At 39.4% G+C, this 16,892-nt stretch overlaps 1 protein-coding gene and 1 non-coding gene across 9 annotated transcripts in view; one reads left to right on the plus strand and one right to left on the minus strand.

The window, feature by feature from the left end:
• CHL1 (cell adhesion molecule L1 like) overlaps window positions 1-16,892 on the minus strand; it is a 278,402-nt gene that overhangs the window by 122,352 nt on the left and 139,158 nt on the right. The gene's annotated exons all lie outside the window — the stretch shown is intronic.
• On the plus strand, window positions 1,036-1,138 carry LOC112064991 (U6 spliceosomal RNA). Its single transcript, XR_002891779.1, has one exon. It is a non-coding gene; the product is annotated as a U6 spliceosomal RNA (small nuclear RNA).

Raw genomic sequence — 16,892 nt, forward strand, 5'->3', positions numbered from 1 at the left:
ACATTTCACAATATCTAAAGATGTCTGTACCTATCGCAACTGGCAGGGTAATGCTGGCGTCTACTGGGAGGCCAGGGACGCTGATGCTAAGCACCCAAAGTTGTGGAAGACAGCACCCTACAAAAGAGAAGCACCCAGCCCCCAATTTTAAGAATACTAATGCTTTATACTATTCTCTATTCCTCATAAGAATTTAACTTAACACATATTTATTAGACAACTATCATATGCTAGTACCAAATTGAATTTCTGTGAAGAAAAAAGACATGTTGTAGATGGACTACACACAGATTGAAACTAATAGATAGTTGACTTGCTAGATGGAAAGAGAGAGGGATATATGGCTGGATGAATGGGTACTTCGATGATAGATATATGCATATATAAACCAAACTCCAGCAGTCACAACACTCCGTGTTGGACTAAAATAAACCATATTAGTGATTGCTAATTGCAGGACATTTATAGTCTTGCTATCATCTTATTGTGTCTCCACAGAACTTGTTCTTTTTAACAGTAAAACATTGGACTGCATAAAAAGATGCACATGAGTTTGGGGAGAGACCGTATCGTCATTTTGGCATTATTGCTAATGATACTTGTGAACAGATTGGCTGTAAGTGAGAACCGATCACCAGTTTTTAGTTAGGTGCCCCATGAAGTAAATATAATGTCTTCTTCAAATGAAAGGCATGTGTCTCTTTCCCAAAAACGAGCATCACTGTCACAAGCGAGAAATGTATTAACTATGTAGATGGAATGCTTCTGCATATGATTCGGTAGCAAACTGGAATCTAGGCAAAGACTTTGAGCAGAGGCTTTTCAAAAACAGATGCTCCAACAGTGGGGATTATACTTAGATCACTGGACAGAAAAGAAAAATGTTATTTCCTTGGAGGTCCTACATTTTACATAGCATGGCCCATAAATTAGGTTATGAGTTGCAAAGGCAGGATTTATAAAAAGATAGGGAGTAGACGCAGCTTCCTCCAAGTCTTCCTCATTTCCACTATAGTATGGAGGGACCCATAGTGTATGCTTTGGAAGCTCGTATATTAAAACTGAAATGATACAGAGAAGATTACCATGGCCCCTTTTTAAGGATGACATGTAAATTTATGGGGGCTTCCACATTGATCAGTGGGATGACATATTCAAAGTGCTAATGATTAACCAAAAATTCTAAGTCCCTCAAGACAATTCTTCAAAATTAAGGAGAAATTAAGACATTCCCAGGTCAACAAAAACTTAATTTGACGCTACCATATCTGTCCCACAAGAAATATTAATGTGACTCCTTCAAGCTGAAATGAAAGGGCACTAGGTGTTAAGTTGAATTTACACAGGGGAATAAAAAGCACCAGTAAAGGAAAATATATGACATTGTATATGTATTTTTTATAGCTCTTTTTTCCTCCTGATTAAAAGATAATGACATGAAGCGATAATTATAAGACTGTATTGATGAGCTTACATTGTAAAAAGATGTGATTTGTATGACAATAACAGCACAAAGCAGAGAGGAGATAACAGGAATATACTGGGGCAAAGGTTCTGTATACTATTGTTTAGTATTAATTTGATAGATTTTTTTAGGTCAGACTAATTATAATCCTCAGGGCAACCATTAAGAAAATAAAATTTAAAATACAGAAAAAGAAGCAACAAGGAAAGAAATGATACACTAGCAATTATTTAACACAAAAGAAGGTACTAAGGGAGGAGTAGAAAAACAAAATAATTGACAGAAAAGATAGCAAAATGCTAGATGTCAATTCTACTCTATCAATAATTACATTAAATGTAAATGGATTCAACACTCTAATTTGAAAGCAGAGCTTAAAGAAAATTTTCCAGCCGGATGCTGTTCAGAAGTGAAAAACTTCTGATTCAAAAATGTTTATAGGCTGAAAGTAAAAGGAAGAAAAAGTAACTGAAACAGATCTTGGGTGGCTATACTACCATTAGACAAAATAGACTTTAAGAAAAACATTGTTACTAAAGACAAAGAGGGACATTCTTTATAATGCTAGTAAGTCAACCCGTCAGAAGATATAACAATTATAAACTAAGTGTACCTTAAAACAGAGTCCAAATACACAAGATTAAAAATGGACAGAAATGAAGAGAGAAATAGACAATTCAACGATAATAGTTGGAAATTTCAATACTTCACTTTCAATAATGGATAAAATAACTAGGCAGAAGATCAACAAGGAAATTGAAGATCCAGAAGTTTCCATGGGCTTTTGTGGGAGGACACAGTAAGAGGTGAATAGAAAACCACAGAGCCACTATACCAGGATGGAGTAAACCTGTATTAGTATAACTTCTCCAGAGAAACAGAACCAAGAGGAAATGTATATATGTATATAGATGTAGATACAGATATACAGAGATTTATTTTCAGAAACTGGCTCACACAATAGTGAGGCTTCTTAAATCCCATTTGTGCAGAGTAAGCTAAGAGGCTGGAGACCCAGGAACGAGTTGCAGTTTGAGTCCACAGGCCGTCTGCTGTCAGACTTCCTTCTTGCCATCAGGCAAGGTCAGACTCTGTTCCATAAAAGCCTTCAACTGATTGCATGAGGCCCACCCACATCACAGAGGTCAATCTGCTTTACTTAATGTTCACCAATTTAAATGTTAATCTCATCCAAAAAACACCTTCACAGAAACACCTAGAATAATGTGTGACCAAATATCTGGGCACTGTGGCTTAGCCAATTTGACACATAAAATTAACCATTACAGGCTCCAGCGATGAGTTGGACAGATGATATGGCTAAGACTCAGAGGGGCCTAGCACCACGTATGGCAGTTAGCACAACTGATGTCATCTTGGGCTCTTACATTTTCTCCTGTGCTTCCACTGACCCTATGCAGGACTGTACTGGGCAGTAAATCACTTCTGTTATGAAGGGCTTTGTAGTTAATAGGTATCATTTAATAATCATTAGGACCAGATGGCTCTATGCTCTGTTAGTCCCGTTAGTCCCCAAACAATGATGGCAACTTGCAGTGACTATTCCCCCAGCAACAAAACTACTGGTAGTTACCCATTCATAAATCTTGACTTACGAATTCATGTCCTGTTTCCAAGCACCTATCCCTATACCCTAGGTTAACTATAAAATTATCCCAATGGCCCATCGGCAGTGTGGAATGCAGCTGCAAATGCTTCCAGATCTTTGTCTGCCCAATCCCACCCTGCCTCATTTTTCAGTCTCATGATGCATGCTCAGTTTGGTAGGCACTTTTTTGTTCCCCCTGTCCTCCAACACACCACTTAACAAAACTTGAGGTGCATAATCAAAACCAGAGGATTTCCGGGCCCTGGTAGTGCAAAAGAACCAGCAGAATCACAATTTGACCAGCCTCATAATTTACAACAGCCTGGGGTGCTGGTCATGACTGGATGACTTAGACATTAAATGCTAACTGCAGGGCATGGTGGTGAGAGCAAGAAAGGAATCAGAAGATAGCACGGGCCTGATCACTTGGCTATGAGCCCCTTTCTATGCACCCATGGAGTCATGTAAATTCCCAGGCTCTTTGGCAATTTCTTGGGGAGTAGAAGTCTAAAAAGGAATAACTCTGAAACACTGAACAATTGCTAAGGAGACTAAGTTACTCAAAACGGTTAAGGTTTTACAACCTGAGCACTACTGAAATTTTGGACCAGATAATTCTTTGCTTTGGAGAGATATCCTGCACATTGTAGAATGTGTAGGAGAATCACTGACCCTCTACTCATGAGAGACCAGTAGCACCCTTTCCTTTCCCAAGTTGTGACAATCAACAATCTCTCCAGACACTGCCAGATACTCCCTGAGGGGCAAAATCACTCCAGATGAGAACCACTAGGTTAGCGAATGTGATATTCTTGATTGGAAAATTCTCTAGCCAAGAGTTTTATATATTGTGTGTGTCTGTGTGTATATACATCCGTATGTGTGTGCACACGTTTGTGTGTGGGTGTGTATGAGTGACAGGGAGGACGGGCACTTACTATTAGTTAACTCCTAAAACCAGGGAGGAAAAAGATTGCCATCTATAACCCATGAGAGAAGAGTATGTATTAAACTACCCATCTAACCAACACACTAAAGTTCTTGTAGTTGACCTCTTTACCCTTCACTGATCCCTCATAGGAAAAGTCATTTAGTTGATTATAGTCGAGGAGACAGTTTCCATCACCCCCTGACTCTCGCCTCTTGTGCCGTTCTTGAATGCTTGCCTTTAGACAGAGGTTCTCTCTCTCAGATACTGCTCGCATGTAGTAAATATACCAGAAGGAGTTCTGAACCAGCTTTACCAGTAATGAAAATATTTCAGCATTTTAATTCTTATCTAAATTATTTTGTAGGTCCTTCAGTTTGTCATTAATGAGAAAATGCTTTGCCACAGATTATTTTCTTCTTTTAAGAAGACTGAGTTTCAATTTTCTTGACAAATTTTGTTAGAAAAAGGTTTATATACCATCCATGTCAACACAACAGTCTCTTGAAAAAACCCTGCAAAATCTCCCATTCTTTAAGTACAAATTATCGTCACTGTTGCTGAAATTAAGTCTTAGTCTATCAGTAACATTTTAAAATCTAATTTTAAAATCTTATCTTAATTCTGACTTAGCAAAGATATTCCATAGACCCATATAGCACCAGTACAGACCTCTTTTCATTTATTTCTCTTTTCTTTTTGTCTAGTGGAAATCTGATTTCATCCCAACATAAGCATAATCAGCAGTTTAGAATAAACACTGGACAATGTGAAATAAAGGACTATATTTTTATGCAGTGGTTTTATACTCAGTAGGAAAAAAAACCCTGCTTGCCAAGTAAAGGCATTAACACATTTTCAAGGGACTTCGCAAGTGCAATTTTTTCCCTTGGCTCAGCATTTCATTTTTACAGGATCTATTAATCAAGTCTAAGCAGCCTTTAAATCCCTAATCCCTACTTCAGATTGTTTCACAACGGCTGCCCTCTTCTCCCTTTGTCTCTAGTACTATCTTCCTCTTTCCCTATTGTTTTAACTCAGCTCTTTGCTCTACTCCTTCAATCATCCCCATCTACCATCCTTTGAGAAGAGCAGCCATCAATTTCCAAAACCATACAAGGACTAACGTTTATACTTTTGAAGGGAATTCACTGAATAATAAAGATCATTTAAGAAATGCCAGGAAAAATTGATCACTCCAGAATTTAGAGCAACCAGTCCAGACTGGAGAGAGAAAAAAAGGAAAAAGATGACAAATTCGTCTTTGTTATTTATTGTATTTGAATACTAAAACTCACAGAATCTAAGAAGTGTTTAACTTAATTGAGAAGAGACCAGCTACAGAAAATAGCTCTCCCTTAATTACAGTAAACCTTTTAAGAAGCTAAAGGTATGTAAAAAGATGTATAAGATTAAAAAAATAGTACGGTGATAAAAGGAACCAGGTATCTCCTTCACTAGGAAATTGTTAGATCAAAATTTTTTCACTATTTCACTAAAGTAGAAAGCCAAGTAAGTGGTTGGCTATTTTCTTCTCTGTCCTTATCCTTAAAAGTAACTGAAAAATTCCCAAGTACCTAAAGGCTAAACATCATTGATCTATTTTTCTCAGATACCTGTCATAATTCTGAATGTTGTTATTCTATAGGTGCATTTTATTCATGTCCCCATAAGAATACTAAGATCTGGGCATGAGAAATACAGAGAAATCAGAGCAATCCCAACTTGATTGAAACCATTTAACAGCCAAGGGCAAATCCAAGCTTCCTGTTTTTTTCTTTCACAACAAGACTCAAAATAATGCCATTCCTTGCTTTGTTCCTATCCTTGATAGTGTTCAGATACTAAAACATTACTTCCTGTCTGAGATTTGCAGACTGCCATTCATAACATCATAAAATACCACTTTTATTGAGTAACTCTGTGTGTACCTCTGCAAGGAAATGTTCTCTTCCTTAGGTCCAACATCCCAAATCTACCATTATGCTTCTTTTTTTTTTTTTTTTTTTTTTGCGGTACGCGGGCCTCTCACTGTTGTGGCCCCTCCTGTTACGCAGCACAGGCTCCGGACGCACAGGCTCAGCGGCCATGGCTCACGGGCCCAGCCGTTCCGCGGCATGTGGGATCCTCCCGGACTGGGGCACGAACCCGCGTCCCCTGCATCGGCAGGCGGACTCTCAACCACTGAGCCACCAGGGAAGCCCCCATTATGCTTCTTGAAGTGACAGAAAGCTGCTTTCAAATGCAATTTCTACCCCGCCTTTTTATAGATACTGTTTAAAAAAAAAGCAGCAAATCAAAGGGAAGAACAGGTTAATTTTATGCCAATCACGAAAGCTGGTGACAGGTGTTGCCATATGTTGTGACAAGATCTCTTGACCATGGGTCATCGCTTTGAAAGCAACTAGAGACCGGCTTGCAGTACTGTGACACACAGAAAGGCCCCCTGGGATCTCACGCAAAGAGACGGGTATGAAATTAATTCATGGCATCACGGTATTTTCCAAACATGACAGCTCCCAGGTCAATAGCCAGTTAAGCACAGTGGGGATTGTGGGGTGGGGGGGCGAACTTCGGCATCTAGTAAACGATTTCAGTGGAGTCTCTGGTGAGCCCTACGAAAAAACCACCCCCACAGAGATGTCTAGAAAGGTTAAAATCATAGAAGGCAGTGGGCAAATATCAATACATTAAGTTAAGCAAAGTAACTCTGTTTGGACAGTCTCCTAATTTTACTTTGCTTCCTGGACCAGTTTCCACAGAGAAGATGAATAAAGTATTCAGTATGATGGTTTTGAAGAGCTCTTTATTTCTTCCCTGAATTAGAACAAGAGTTTCAGTCATGAGTTGAGGAAGTACTGAAGCAACCACGCTTCCTCCCAACACACACACAAGCGTGCACACGAATGCAGGCGCGTGCACACACACACACACCTCTCTGCCACATGAAGTAAAACACAAATTCCCAAACTGGAACTTTCACAATTGTGTTACGTGCGCAACTGTAAAATCTCTAAACAGTAGCAGTAAAATCTCATTATAGAAAATAAAGATGTTAAAAGAGCAAAGCAAAACACTTGCATCATATAATAAATGCATGTGTCACAGGCTTACTCTGCTGACTTCTGAGTTAATTCCCTTTCCTACACCATTTCCAAATGTCATGTCAAAGATAACAGGTGGAAATGGGCAAATACAGAGTAGGAAGAACAAGCAAATTTAGCATCTAGAAATACAGCCACCTAAACCAGGTATTTATTTTCTTTGAATTCCTAGCATAAAAACAACACTTTTGCACAATTTTCATAGTACGTTTTAAGAGAAACAAATCATAAGCACAGGGATTGTAGTTTGAAACGCAAGCAATTTTGGTCCTGAAAGCATAAAAGTTACATAGGAATATGAATGTGGTAAGGAGCGAGAAATTACATGGGATTGAATGCTATGTTCTTCTGTCAACAGGCAAATTACGTGTATTAATGTTATGTGTGTATACAAATAGAGACTATTAAACTCTAGTTTCATAATCTGGGCACTAGTTACTAATTCCTAGTTCTTTATTTTACTTTTTTAAATACAAACTTTCCTCAGAATTACTTTATGATCCTAGTATGTGGACATTACCATTTAATTCTAGGACGGGGAATACCTTAATTATCAAATAATATCCTTCAATTTCCAGGCAGATGTTTAATACATTTTAAGATCAGTAAGCATTCAGCACGTATTATAAATGATTTCCTGGAATGACTATATATGTAACCAACACCATATAACACATACTATGTGCCAGGCACTGTTCTAAGAACTTTATAATTCACTGAATCGTAAAAAAACAATCCTCTGAGGTACGTACTATAATTATCTCTAACTTTCAGATGAGATAACATGGAAGCAGAGAAGACAAGCCATTTTAAAAATATCTACAGCTACTATGTGGACTACTCTACAACTGAACCAGAATCCAGGCTCTTAACCTCCATGTCATGATGCCATGAAAGTCTTTTCCAGATCAGGGCTCAACAGCCTTTCCAGTCATGAGCTTTTCCCTGGGACTTCAGTTCTTTTTGCTATTGCCATTTAAATTTCATGGACTAAGAGAATGGAGTCACTGAAGTCCGTTAGTTGTAACTACACCACCAGCGTGATAAAACACCAACTTTCTTCCAAGCAGGTTAAATTCTTCTGCATCCCCAGGCCACCATCGCCCCTGCAAAGTGTCCGAAGCAAGACTCTAACAGCCTTAATGCTTTAACGACTCCAGCCTTCAGAACAAGATGATTCATTCAACATATTTTATTGAGTAACTACAATGTATATACATTATATATATATATTATGTGCATTAAATAGAGTAGTGAATTAAACAGACATGATCTTTACCTTCACATTTTATTTTGGTGAGGAAAATATATATTCATTGTCATGATAACTTTTATAACATAAAATTTATTTTTAAAAGAATGGTATAAATAGGTGATTTATTTGAACTTTGAAGTCCAGTAGGTCTTCAACTCTAACTCCTCTGATTACTAGGTTTTAGAACTTGAATTACTTTCTTAACCTTTCAAATTCACAGTTTTTTCAACTATAAAAAGGGAGTAATAGGGCTTCCCTGGTGGCGCAGTGGTTGAGAGTCCGCCTGCCGAAGCAGGGGATACGGGTTCGCGCCCCGGTCCGGGAGGATCCCACGTGCCGCGGAGCGGCTGGGCCCGTGAGCCATGGCCGCTGAGCCTGCGCGTCCGGAGCCTGTGCTCCGCAACGGGAGAGGCCACAACAGTGAGAGGCCCGCGTACCGCAAAAAAAGAAAAGAAAAAGGGAGTAAGAGTGCTTTAAAAATGAAATGAGATTAAGTATAAAATGCTTAGAAAATTGCTTGGCACATATATATATATTCAATTAATAGTATCTTTATATCATCGCTAATAACGTTTAAATTTTACACATGCATCCTTTTATGTAAGTTTATCTTTACACAAGTGTTCTTTTCAGACCAAGAACTATCTTTTTGAATAGTAGTAACGGCCTTTTCTCAATTTCAGGAAATAAAGATTTCTCATGATAAAACAGTAAGTTTATTAAATTCCCCATTCAACAGTCTTATAAATACATAAACAGACTACTGGAAAAAAGGCAACACACCTGGTCTCTAGGTGTCCACGTTCCCTGTCCATGACACCATGCAAACCATCTGTTGGCTCTTTCTGCAGCAAAATACTGAATATTTCACTACACTAATTGACAAAATTGTGTAACCAGAACAATTCATAACATATGTTTTTTATCATAGACATGAAGCAAACCTGGACCCACTCTTGCCACCAATACACATAAACAGAAATAAGAATGTAATATTGTGGAAGTTAAAAGCACTCGCAAATAACTGGAAAGCAAGTAGGATATTTGCTTCTGTTCTGCAATGATAGATTTATTTTTTCAATCGGACAATGGAAATCTGACCAATGAATATTAAGTTTAAGAAACAAATTAGGGCTTCCCTGGTGGCACAGTGGTTAAGAATCCACCTGCCAATGCAGGGGACACAGGTTCGAGCCCTGGTCTGGGAAGATCCCACATGCCGCGGAGCAACTAAGCCCGTGTGCCACAACTACTGAGCCTGCGCTCTAGAGCCCGTAGGCCACAACTACTGAAGCCCACATGCCTAGAGCCCATGCTCCACAACAAGGGAAGCCACTGCAATGAGAAGCCCGTGCTCTGCAGCGAAGAATAGCCCCCACTCGCTGCAACTAGAAAAAGCCCGCACACAGCAACCAAGACCCAACGCAGCCAAAGATCAATAAATAAATTTTTTAAAAAAACAAATTATTTTAAGATAGCAAAATACATTCTTAGGATATGAGTATGATACTACATAATGAGTCATGCAGTGAGCAAGAGCCTGGCCCAGCCCTACGAGCCAACAGCTAAGTAAACTTGGGCCATCACTGGTCCTGCCTGCCCTCTCCCAATCTAAGGGGTAGTTTCATTATTAGCAAATGGGTAGAATAATCCCAACCAGCACCTACTGTGTGCACAGTGCCATGTTAGGCACTGAAGATACAGTGGTGAGCAAGACCAGCCTGGAGCCTGTGTTAACAGGATATACTATCTAAGTTGCTTAGTCAGAAAAGGGAGGTAATTCTTTCCCATAAAATGCTGAGGCTAAGTTATATGGTCCACTAGAAAGATACAAGAAGATGCTACAAGGATCACAGCGGTTTATATAGAAAACTTAAGAAATTAAACATCAGTATTTCTTGCAATTAGCAATTGGGTAAATCCTCATATAAATGAAAGAAACACAGAAAAATTTGGCATTGACTGAGACAAAATATACCTGTATTTCCCCAACTGGAGGAAAAATTTTTTTCAATTACAGATGACTTAGATGCTCCTGAAAATGGCCAAAAATATTCTATTTAAAATTTGAAAACCACAGTAGGGGAAACTAAAACCAAATAATGGGCTGTTTCCAGTGAAAGGGAGCTATTGGTAGCATGTGTGTCAGCCTACTTCACACTCAGGTTAAAAAAATAAATAAACCAAACAATGATTTCAACAGAAAGTTCTATTCCAGTATCTGGGTTTAGAAGCTTGTGGGTTGGTGAACTTGAAAATCAGTTCTTTCCTCATTTAACTCATTTGAATAGTGGGTATATTTATTCTGCTTATCTAAAGACAGCGTTAGTTGGCTTAATAGTTTTGAATGTTAATTTGAGGATGGTTTAACCTAGGCAAACTCATTTACATTGGAAGAGTGATGTATGTGACTAGTACCCAAAATTGTATACGTGTGTGCACACTGCTTTACAGGGATCAGAAATTCCATGTGAGACAGTACTCTGTCCATATTTGCTCTTTCAAAAATGGTAGCCATTAGCCACATATACTATTGACATTTACATTAATTAATTTTAATTTTTAAATTTAATTTTAATTAAAATGAAACAGAATTAACAATTTCTCAGTCACACTAGTCACACTTCAAGTGCTCAACAACCACATGTGACTTCAGGCTACCATATTGGACCAGGCAGATACAGAACATTTCTATCACTGAAGAAAGTTCTATTGGGCAGATCTGGTGTGGATATTCGTTTATTTTCATTCATACATTCATTCTTACTCATTTTGGGTTCTTTGCACCACAAATATTGATTAAGTACCTACCGTGTGTCCAGCCAAGGGCTAAGCCATGAGACACAATGGTAAGCAAATATATTGTTCCAATTACCATGGAGCTTACATTCCTATGGGGTAAATAGATGTTAACTAAATAATCACACAAATAAAGATAAAACTGAAAATATGGTAAGTGCAAAGAAGGAGACGGAAGAGGTGCTATTTTAGAAGGAGGAGATCCATCTACCCAGCAAAGATGACTCTGAAGTGACAACTGACTTGAGCTAGGGTAGGATGTCCAGGAGCTAGTTGGGCAAAGAGGCAAGAGAATGTAGTGGGCACAGATACATGAGCATGTGCAAAGGTTTTATGGTCAGGCGGGCCTGGAGAAAATGAGGAAGGTATAGGTCAGTGGATGGGAGTTGGTGAAGAGAGGGGGGATGTGTTCACAGTTGAGCCTGCAAGTTACTTAGGTTTGTATTACTGAAGCTTTGTAAACCATGTAAAGAGCTTGTCTTTACCCAAGATAATAGAAATTAATTTTAAGGCACGCCAAGTAATGTCAAGCAGAACGACGGTATGATCAAATTTGTATTTCAGAAAGAATCTCTATGTAGAGTATGAGGAACTACCACATGGGCAAGAGTATGTAAGAACAGTTAGGAGACACGTCCATGCATATTATCATCCTGCCACCTCAAGTTTAAATATAGACAGATTATAATTTAAAAACAAGAAGCATCCATACTTAGACAGCTAAATTTTTGAAAGATGTTATTTTTAATAGAAAACATAAACCTAACATCAAACTCATGGATCTGATAATTTCCTAACATACGCAATTTCACCCATCCACAGAAGACAATGGGAGAAGGAAGCGACAGGGAATAATGTGAATCTGCTGAATTTCGCTCCCACCAGTATCGATGAGGCTTAATGGCAGAACAATAAAGGTGCAGAGAGGACCCAGCTCCTGCATAAGATTAAAGGACATGATGGGGCCTAAGGAGAAAGTGATGAAGTTCGGGAGTCATAATTATCTCAAAGAAATTAAAGAGCTTAAATACTTGGGGGGAAAAGGCAGACAAACTAAAACATATTGATTCAGGTTCTTGGATGAGGCACTCTGAATGTGGTCACAGGAGGGGCAACCTCTTTTTGGTCGTGAAAAAGTCACTAAGCAAATTCTAGCTATTGTACACTCAGCAACACCAAAAAGACTGAAAAATGCACAAAACTTCCATGAAGTGCTTGATTTACTATGACCTCCTCACTGTTCCTAGAGTATGTGCCAAACTTTCTTTCCTAAAATCTTTGCCACTGCTGTTCACCTCACTTGAATGGCTCCTTCCCAGATACTCACACAGCTACTACTCTGATCCAACGTTACCCGTGCAGAGAGGCCTTCCTTGGCTATCATATTTAACGGTGGCCCATGTCCCCGCTTTTACTTTTCTTAATGGGAAATATCACCACCTGACACTTTATTACCTCTTCATTGGTTTGGCTATTTGTTACCTCCCAAGGTTAGACTATAACTCCCATAAAGGCAAGAAATCTGTCTTGTTCATCTCTGTATCCCCAGCACCAAATGCCTGGCAATCATATGAGTGCAATAAGTACTGGGTGAATGAATGCTTGAATGAATGAGAGGATGTGTCGAGTCGAGAGTACAAATCCAGCGGTCAGTCATCTTTGGAACGTTTATCACAAAATGTGCTGATTGCTACTTTGAACTAGTTCAACATAAACTCTTGCCTGATCTTGTAACGTCTTTTCCACAATGCAAACAACTCCATAGCCTTTCTAGTTATGAGACTGAAAAGTCTCTCTTGCCTTCGTTGGCTTCTTGCAACTGAGTGTCATGGCTAACACGTTAACTTCCTACATAAGCTACCTGAGGGAAGAATCTATGTCTACCTCATCTTCCTATGTCCACAGAACCAAAACACAGTATTTTGTAATGAAAGGAATTTGTGTTCTTGAAATGTTTCTGAGAGGGAAACTGCAAAGGGGAAATAAAAGAAAGCTTGAAATTTATGAATTAGAAATATATCTATTACTAGGACTTCTCTGGTGGTCCAGTGGTAAAGAATCTGCCTTCCAATGCAGGGTACCTTGGTTCGATCCTTGGTCAGGGAACTAGGATCCCACGTGCCATGGGGAAACTAAACCCACGTGCCACAACTACTAACCTTATGCACCCTGGAGCCCGTGCGCCACCACTAGAGAGGGAAAACCCGCATGCCACAGCTAGAGAGAAGCCCAAGCAGACCGCATGCCATAACGAGAAGATCCCACATGCCTCAAAGATCCAATGTGCCACAACTAAGACCCGGCACAGCCAAAAAAAAAAAAAAAAAAGGAGAAATGTATCTATTACTAAATCTAAGACTTGGAAGAAGACCATAAAATCCATTCAGAAATGCCAAAGAACAGTGTATTGATAGGAATAAAAAACAAAATTATGAATCGGAAATACATATATCAGTACCCCTAAGGTTTGGAAGAGTACGAGAGTACCTGCAAATTTCACAAGAAAACAAGGTAATGAAAGAAATAAAACAACTACTGCAACAAATACAGATACATCCTGAGGCTTTGAAAAGAATAAATTTCCCCAATATTTTTTGTATTGCTACATGTACTTGTACAAATAAAATGTTTTAAATAACACTAGCAATATTATGGTAAAGTAAAAAAACAATGGCAATTTAAAAGTAAATAGGTATAAGAATTCCGTGTATTTAAGGCAACTGATAAAATTATTTATATGCATATTACTTATGAATATAAAATTGCATTTACCCAATTCTGCTGAAATCCTGCTACTTTTGCAGAAAATGTCTACCGTATGATTTCACAGCTAGCACATATCAGAACAGTTTTATCACAATGTGATTTTTAATAGCTAGAGATATGACTACCAAATAGAAATGTCGCAAAAACATGATCTCCACTTAACATGAAAGACGACTTTCATAAGAGTGCTTCAAACACAGCACGCGTACGAAAGGAAGAACCAGGATGCATCCATAACATACAATAGTCTCACCACATTCATCAATGTTCACTTTGATTTCCCCTTCCTGTCTCCGTTGTTCCGCTTCATCTCTCTGTCACATAACGTTATCACACATTTCCCGATTTCTACAGCTTAGCATGAAAATATCAGCCTTAGCAGCTCTGCATCCCTGGATTTCTATTTATGCCAACGTCCATTCAAAGTTAAAAATTGTGACACTTTCTCCACCCTCATACATTCCCTGTATTTCATCTCATGGGAATTTCTACTTGGTAAATATATCAAGCAGACTTCTATAATCTCCTGTCAACCACTCTGCCTACGACGAGCTAGAAAAACAATCAGTGGGCACAAGGGGTCTACGTGCAGGGAAAAGAGAATAGGAGGCCTCATGGAGTTCTCTAATCCAGCTGTGATTGGTTTATCAAGGACTCTCACCTAGGTTGGAACATTAGCCTGAAATGATTTCACTTTTTTCTTCAAACATTGCTTTCAACACTACTTTGCCAAATTCTGCTTCCCACCACTCTATGCTATCTTATTCCATAAGCCTCAAGTCACTCTTTATCACTAAATCTCAGGCTGGTTCAGAATGCTCCCTCCTTCCCCACTTCTGGCCAAAACTATGCTGGAAGGAGCTGGAATGAGGAGAGCAATGTCATCGCTTCTTTTATTCCTCCTCTCTCTCTAGCATCCTGGAATTCGAACTGATTCTTCTAGCCTGGATCTTCAGTTGTGTCGGCTCCTGAACAGGGCCCTGGCACTCCCACCTCTACCCAGTTTCCACCCCTAAGTACAGAGCCCAGACCCTCTTGTTGCTGCTGTCACTGTGCTCCTAGCAACCCCCCCCCAGGGTGAGGTACCAGCTACTTAATAATGTCTGTTTGATAGATGGGACATTTCAGGCACCCTGCTAGGCCCAATGGTGAAAGTCTGGGCTGCTTTACTGGGTCCACCCTACCCTCTCGCCTCAGTTTGCTCCTGCCCTGCTCACATCAGCACAGTAGTAGATCAGGAAGTCATCACTGATTCAGGGAACAGGGAACAAACGGCCAGACTCCCACCTTTCAGGCGTATCAATCTGTGCGAATGTTTCATTGACCCCTTCACTTGGCTTTACAAAGGGAAAAGCTCTACAGAGAGAATCCCCTCTTACCACCGACAGTGTACATTGCACAAGGATAAAACATTTCAAAGAGGCACTCTCACCCTCCTGGCCTTAATTAGTTCTGTGTACAAGCTGGGCAGCTGAGGTAATGGTCGGGGAAATCTGGCTTCTGCTTTCAACTCCTGGGAAACTCGAGTGGTATACTAGTGTAACCGAGCAGGACTCTATGAAGCCTTCCCACAAAAGACCCCTACTCATGTCCTCCACCTGCCTTTTGTCTGTTAGTCAAAGAATAAATTTAATCAGAGAAATGAGAAAATGCAGAAAGAAAGGGAAACAGTCAAGAAAAACACAATAATAGTACTTTAGCCATTTAAACAAAGTCAAGGACCTTCAGTTCCTCCTCAGAGACTGTAGATGATATTCTGGGCCGTGTCGTTTGAGCTGTTTTGCAGATACTGAAACCCCCACCAGGTGGAAGAAGTTAACTGTCTGCCGCCCACAAGCACGTAGACCCCAGACCAGCTGGAAGCAGAAGGGTGAAGATGCTGATTCCCGATTACCTCACCACCAGCCAATCAGAAGAATGTCCACGGAGCTGACCACGCCCTGCTCTGTGAACACTGTAAGACTCCTCACTACCCTCTCCAGGGCTGGACGCACAGTTTTGAGGGCATTAGCCCACTGTGACTCCCTTTCCCTGGCAAAGCAATAAAGCTATTCTTTTCTACTCCACCAACACTCTTTCTCCAAGTTTCTATCAGGCAGCGGTGAACAGAGGCCAAGTTTCAGCAACACAAGGCTCCACTCTGCTTTCCGCTGTGGGTTCTAACTACCAACTTGGGAGCAGCCATAACAACAAAAAACACAAAGTCTCACTCAACATCCTTTCAACATTCATTACCAGAGAAGTCTAAATTAGGCTAATATTTTAGCCACCACCTGAATTGCTCTTTGTCTTTATACACTCTGCTCTAGAGAAGCAGAGCGAATTGTTTCCTAAAACGGAGTCCTAATAATGGACACAGGATCTAAATCCAAATCTGCCATTAAGATTGTTTTTTAATTGTTTTCTGAATACTAAATAAAACTAAGATTTATAGGTGCCTCTGAATACATGATTATTAAATTTTGCAACATATATTTATGGCATGTATAATAATCTTGAGTAAAGGAAAAGGGACCTGTATCAACAATTCCATTCATTATGAAATTGAATCCAATATAACCACAATCTAGTCATCATTAAATATACTTTCCATGTCACTGCTGTAACTTCTAGAAAATCTTAAACTTTATTATTCCAAATTAGTATTTGAGTCACTGTTTGAAATAAAATGTAACATAGAAGCTTGGGAAATATACTGAAAATCTGCATGCAAAGAATTAAACCTATTGAACATGTGCTGGGGCAAAACATATTTAGAGCAAGAATAAACAGAAAACATGATAATGACAACAAATATGAATGGAATAAACTACCAACTGTGATTAAAAAAACAAAAAACCAAAGCAAGCTTTTTTTTTTTTTTTTTTTTGTTTGCGGTACGCGGGCCTCTCACTGTTGTGGCCTCTCCCGTTGCGGAGCACAGGCTCCGGACGCGCAGGCTCAGCGGCCAAGGCTCACGGGCCCAG

The sequence above is a fragment of the Physeter macrocephalus genome, chromosome 18 (genome assembly GCF_002837175.3).
Source record: "Physeter macrocephalus isolate SW-GA chromosome 18, ASM283717v5, whole genome shotgun sequence".
NCBI lineage: Eukaryota > Metazoa > Chordata > Mammalia > Artiodactyla > Physeteridae > Physeter > Physeter macrocephalus.